At 48.5% G+C, this 6,489-nt stretch overlaps 1 non-coding gene across 1 annotated transcript; it reads left to right on the top strand.

Moving 5' to 3' along the window:
* Positions 1–2,068: 2,068 nt before the first annotated feature.
* On the top strand, positions 2,069–2,144 carry TRNAS-AGA (transfer RNA serine (anticodon AGA)). The gene has a single exon. It is a non-coding gene; the product is annotated as a tRNA-Ser (tRNA).
* Positions 2,145–6,489: the final 4,345 nt, after the last annotated feature.

Below are 6,489 nucleotides of genomic sequence, written 5' to 3'. Positions count from 1 at the left end.
GATCTAAACATAAGACCTGAAACAATTAAGTACATAGAAGAAGAAATAGGTACTCAACTCATGGACCTGGGTTTTAAAGAGCATTTTATGAATTTGACTCCAATGGCAAGAGAAGTGAAGGCAAAAATTAATGAATGGGACTACATCAGACTAAGAAGTTTTTGCTCAGCAAGGGAAACTGATAACAAAATAAACAGAAAGCCAACTAAATGGGAAATGATATTTTCAAACAACAGCTCAGATAAGGGCCTAATATCCAAAATATACAAAGAACTCATAAAACTCAACGACAAACAAACAAACAATCCAATAAAAAAATGGGAAGAGGATATGAATAGACACTTCTCCCAGGAAGAAATACAAATGGCCAACAGATATATGAAAAGATGCTCATCTTCTTTAGCTATTAGAGAAATGCAAATCAAAACGGCAATGAGATACCACCTCACACCTGTTCGATTAGCTGTTATTAGCAAGTCAGGTAATAGCAAATGTTGGAGAGGCTGTGGAGAAAAAGGAACCCTCATACACTGTTGGTGGGAATGTAAAGTAGTACAACCATTATGGAAGAAAGTATGGTGGTTCCTCAAAAAACTGCAAATAGAACTACCTTATGACCCAGCAATCCCTCTACTGGGTATATATCCCCAAAACTCAGAAACATTGATACGTAAAGACACATGCAGCCCCATGTTTATTGCAGCATTGTTCACAGTGGCCAGGACATGGAAACAACCAAAAAGCCCATCAATAGATGACTGGATAAAGAAGATGTGGCACATATACACTATGGAATACTACTCAGCCATAAGAAATGATGACTTCGGAACATTTACAGCAAAATGGTGGGATCTTGATAACATGATACGAAGCGAAATAAGTAAATCAGAAAAAAATAGGAACTGTATTATTCCATACGTAGGTGGGACATAATAGTGAAACTAAGAGACATTGATAAGAGTGTGGTGGTTACGGGGGGGAGGGGGGAATGGGAGAGGGATAGGGGGTGGGAGGGGCACAAAGAAAACAAGATAGAAGGTGACAGAGGATAATCTGACTTTGGGTGGTGGGTATGCAACATAATTGAACGACAAGATAACCTGGACTTGTTATCTTTGAATATATGTATCCTGATTTATTGATGTCACCCCATTAAAAAAATAAAATTATAAAAAATAAATAAATAAATAAATAAAGACATACATATGTATGGGAATATCACATACTTGATAGTCAGAGATGCCACATGCAGAAGAGAATCAGAGATAGAAACAAGTATATAAGATATTCTGACCTAAGGATGATGTAAGAGGTGCCTCCTAAATATCCTTGCAAAATGATAAGAGCAGATACTTAGTAAAATGGTGCTGTTCCCATGATGTACACTAGATGGCAGCAAAAAAGCATTGCCTGGCAGTCTCAACTCAGGTGTTCAAAGATGTACACTGCATAGCAGTGTGCATGAGTGTTGCAAGGGTCCCACTCTGAGAGAGGATCCACTTACATCAGCTCTGGGTTCTTGGAATGAGTATTACCTGACAGCTTATGGAGTCCTGCAACATGAGCTCTGAGTCCTCACCAGAAAGAGTAGGGGGTTGTGTCATGTCAGCTCTAGGTCTTCTGAGCAAGGACGCAGGTCCTGTGACATCATGTTTGGCTATTTTGAGTGTGGAGAGGACCAGAGATGAGAGACTGGGGTGTCCTGTCACTACAGCACTGGGTCCTGTGAGGATTAAAAGGAGTCTCTGCCTATAAAATTAGGGTATACTGATGTATTTCCTCTGTTTCCTGTGACTGTGGGGAGGAGTCCAACTTGATAGTAAGGGGTCATGACACTTCAGCTCTGGGTCCTGGGAGCCTGGATAAAGTTCCCATCTGACAATAAGAGGTCCTGTCACATTGGCTGCACGTTCTTGAGGTTGGGACACGGTCCCACCAGAGACAATAGGCTCTGGGTTCTCTCACTGTGGGAAAATGTTCCTGTACGTGTAGTCTTGTCAGTTTGGAGAAAGATCCCACTTAAGAGAGTAGTGGATCCTGTCACTGTATGTATATAAGACATCCTGAGGCCCTGGCCGGTTGGCTCAGTGGTAGAGCATCGGCCTAGAGTGCAGGAGTCCCGGGTTCAATTCCCGGCCAAGGCACACAGGAGAAGCGCCCATCTGCTTCTCCACTCCTCCCCCTCTCCTTCCTCTCTGTCTCTCTTTTCCCCTCCTACAGCCAAGGCTCCATTGGAGCAAAGTTGGCCGGGCGCTGAGGATGGCTCTATGGCCTCTGCCTCAGGCGCTAGAGTGGCTCTGGTTGCAACAGAGCGACACCCCAGATGGGCAGAGCATCGCCCCCTGGTGGGCGTGCCGGGTGGATCCCGGTCAGGTGCATTCGGGAGTCTGTCTGACTGCCTCTCCGTTTCCAACTTCAGAAAAATACAAAAAAAAAAAAAAAAAAAAGACATCCTGAGATAGGGATTTACAGGATACTTGAAATGATAAGAGCAGATACTTAGTAAACAGACGCTTTCCCAAGAAGTACACTGATGGCAGCAGAAAAGAGCATTTCCTGGCCGTGCGCATCTGACTGTGTGGAGGTCTTCCACGCAGAGCACAGACAGTCCTGTCACATCAGCTCGGGATTCTCCGAGTGCTGGGATGAGTTCTATCCCAGAGGGTAGGAGGTCTTACGGTGTCAGCTCTGAGTCCTCTGAGTGTGGGGGGAGTTCCCTCATGAAGGAACTGGGGGTCCTTTCATATCATCTTTGGATTTATTTAGTGTGGAGCCACCTGAGAGAGTATTGAGTCTTTGACATCTCTGGATCCTGGCAGTGTGGGGAGGAGTCTAACTTGAAAGACGAGGGGTCCTGTGAGTATGGAGAGGATTCTACATAAGACAGCAGAGTGTCTAGTCACTGTGGCTCTTGGTCTTCTGTGTTTTGCAAGGGTTCTCACCCAGTAAAAATAGGGTGCCCTGTGTGAGGCAAGGTCTGTCCCTAGTTTGGGGGTCTGGTCACATCTCCCCTGGTTATTGTGAGTGTGGGAAGCAATTCCTCCCTAAGATAGCAGGAGGTCCTGTCACATCACCTCTGGGTCCTGTTAAAAACTATCTGCAGAATGAATCACTAACTGGAGGTGAGGGAGGATGTTGCATTTGGGGAACTGAGAAAGACATTATGGTTGGGACCCAGGGCTCGAGTGGTGAAAAACAAGGCTGGAGAGGCCGGCAAAGGCAGGACAAGAAGGGCCCTGGAAACCATGTTAGGAAGTTTAGACTCAAACAAAAAGAAAAAATAGGAGGAAAGTTTAGTTAAGTTTAGACTTAAATCTGAGGGAAAGTAGGAGCAGCTGAAAGGTGTAGACCGGGAGTGCCCTAACCAGATTTGAGCTTTATCAGCCTGGCGATGTGCAGACTGGCCTGGAAGGTCACAAGATGGAAAGGAGAACCAGCTGGGAGGCCACTGACAAACACGTAGCTCTGCAGCCGTCCGGTGACTGGCTGGATGTGAGCGACGAGGCAGGAACCTAGAGAACTTTAGGGTTTCTGGTACGAACACACGGCTCAGTTAAGCACTTTTCCCTCTGGGCCATCAAAGCAGTTTGGAAAAGGCCCCTTTTCTGCACCTCATACTTTCGGCACAGCCGCCAGCTGGATACGTATCTCTGAGCACCTCAAACGCTGGAACTTTACCTCTCCCTTTCTGCAGGGCCCGTTCCAGACGCTCAGCGAGTGTTGCCCGAAGCCGCAACAGCGCTGTCTGAAATTCCAGTGACTGACCTTTGCACTCCCAGCCCTCACTAGGACCGCCGTTGTAGGAAGGGCTCACTCCCGAAAAAATAACGGAACGGCCGAGTCTCATTCACAATGACGTTAAGGGCTTCGCCCTCGGGAGAACCCGCCGTGCAGCTACTCACCGCGGAGAGCAGCCCAGCTAGAGCCGCCGCGCAACGCTCAGTAACGGCAGGGAGCGGCACCCAACCAGCCAGCCAGCCCAAAGGCCTCCAATCGAATCTCCCGCGTCCCCTTCCGCCGGAAGTGACGCTTTGGCGTGCTTTCTCAGAGCCAATCAGAAGAAGGCACTCGAGGGTGGAGATTAAGCGGTTTTTACCGTGTATATTTGGGATCCGCCGTTTTCGTTAAGTCGGGTGTAGAGGGGTGTTTGACGATAGGTTTCCCCCCACTTGTTGAGCGGCAGGATAGTCTGTCAAGTTAATTTGGGGGCAGCGCTGAACCAGTCGGGCGTCGGGATCCCCGGGAAGGGGTGGGAGCTCCCCTCCAACTCGAGGTCGGCGGGGTGACTGGACGGATGGAGAAAGCTGGTGATGGGGGTCGGCGGAGCCGTGAAGACGGAAGAGGCCTCAGCTCGCGGGGTTGGCGCGACCCGGCATCATGGGGACAGAAAGGGGGTGGCAGCAGGAGGAGGGAGAGAGACGGAGCCTGAAGCGGCCTGCGGGGAAAAGGGGGGCTCGTAACCGTAAAAAGTGACCAGGACCGAGCGGGATTCGGGGTTTGGGGGGCCTTGGGAGACCTCCACTAAGGGAAGGGCTGTGTGCGCCACACGGAGGCGTGGGTCCACCCGCGGACAGAGTAGCACAGGAGGCGGTTAGACTTCATGATGGAGGAGGATCCAGAGCCAGACGGATGAGAAGCCGTGCTCCTCTGAGACCCAGTGCAAGGCCCGGTCCGGTCCGAACCTCAGTTTCCTCTTCTGTCAGTGAGAGTAACAGTCATACACGCGCACAAGATTTCCGTGCTGGTGACTTAGATGAGATGACGTGTGTGCCATTGTGCCCAGTGATACAGTGACGTGCAGTGAACAATCGTCACGGTAGCTGTTCTTACCGTTATATGGGATTTACGGAGGGCATGGGGTGTAGCAACGGAAGTAAGGCGGGCAGGGTAGAGTTTGGAGATGAAGACAAAGTCGAGAACATGGGGTGACCAGGCGGAAAGGGGCGATATAGTTACGGTTGTGATTCTCGTCAGTAGCAGGCGCCCCTGGAATGATGAGGGCAGATTCTGGACTGTGGCCGAAGTGAAGGTGGACTTGGAATGGGGATGGCACCAGAGGGAAATGAAATGTGGCAGCGCTCTCCGGAACGGGGGCGGGCACGGTGTGGTTTGGGTGGCCTGGGTTTAGGCAGCATTGCTGAGGGGCAGGGTGACTGGGTTCCCGCGGGGAGGAGGCTGTTTGAGGCGAGCGGAGCTGCGGGCCGGGCGCGCCTCTGGCTGAGCCCCTCTGCGGGTCTACCTCTCACCTGCACTGCAGCCTGCGCCACGGGGCGCCGGGGCCTCCTGCTTCCACTCCTGGCTTTCCTGATGCCGCGGTCGTCATCCCTGTACCGCTAGTCCTAAGGGCCCTCAGCAACCTGCCCTGGTCACCAGCTGCACATCTGGCCCTCTGTAGTGGTGAGTACTAGATTCACTACATTCAACAGAAGATAAGGCTGGGTGGAAAGGACTGGAGCTGTCTTCATGTCTTGAACAGTGTGTGATCGTTAAGATCTTTCTTTGCGCTTCTCTCATGACTAGGGCCTTACTCTAGCCTTAAGTTAAAATCTTTTGTATCCTTGTTTTAATCCCTTTTTCAAGCAGAGACCCTGTCTTGTAAGTATCCATACTCCTCCATAGCATACTGCACAGTTTACTTAGAGTATTGTCTTCAGGAATGTTTGTTGAATCTATTATCTTTTCCCCTCTTCTTATTAATGTTTCCCTACACATTGAGGTAAGGATGGTGCGTGTGTGTGTGTGTGTGTGTGTCTGTGAAGAATATGAAAACTTGATTCCCAGCTGTCTAAAATGCTTTGGAGAAACAAGGTAGAGTGTTATGTAAATAGAGAAAAAGCCTTTTTCTCATTTCTTATTTTAATGACCTAAAAGCTGTGGCTACTTCTCTGTGCTGACCCTGCTCACAAATGTCTACAGAGAATGAGTGCTGCATCCTGGGTTGTTGTTGTTGTGTGTGTGTGTGTATGTGTGTGTGTGTGTGTGTGTGTGTGTGTGTGTAAGGGGTAAGGTAAGGATGAAGAATGAACATATTAGGAAAAATGTCTAGTTAAAAGCTACTTCTACCCTGGGCTTCCCTGTCAAGGCACAAATGGGAGTTGATGCTTTCTGCTCCTCCTGCCTTCTCTCCCTCTCTTTCTCTCTCTCTCTCAAATAAATGAAATCTTTAAAAAATAAAATTAGCCTGACCTGTGGTGGCGCAATGGGTAAAGCATCGATCTGGAAAGCTGAGGTCGCCAGTTCAAAACCCCAGGCTTGCCTGGTGAAGGCACATATGGGAGTTGATGTTTTCTGCTCCTCCCTCTTTTTTCTCTTTCTTTCTTTCTTTCTTTCTTTCTTTCTTTCTTTCTCTCTCTCTCTCTCTCTCTCTCTCCTCTCTAAAATGAATAAATAAAATCTAAAAAAACCTAAAACAACAACAGCAAAAAAATAAAATTAAATTTAAAAAGAGTTTAAAAAAAGTAAAAGAAGCCTGACTGGTGGTGGTGCAGT

The sequence above is a fragment of the Saccopteryx bilineata genome, chromosome 3, assembly GCF_036850765.1.
Source record: "Saccopteryx bilineata isolate mSacBil1 chromosome 3, mSacBil1_pri_phased_curated, whole genome shotgun sequence".
In the NCBI taxonomy this organism is placed as follows: domain Eukaryota; kingdom Metazoa; phylum Chordata; class Mammalia; order Chiroptera; family Emballonuridae; genus Saccopteryx; species Saccopteryx bilineata.
This window is presented reverse-complemented; position numbering and strand designations above follow the sequence as displayed.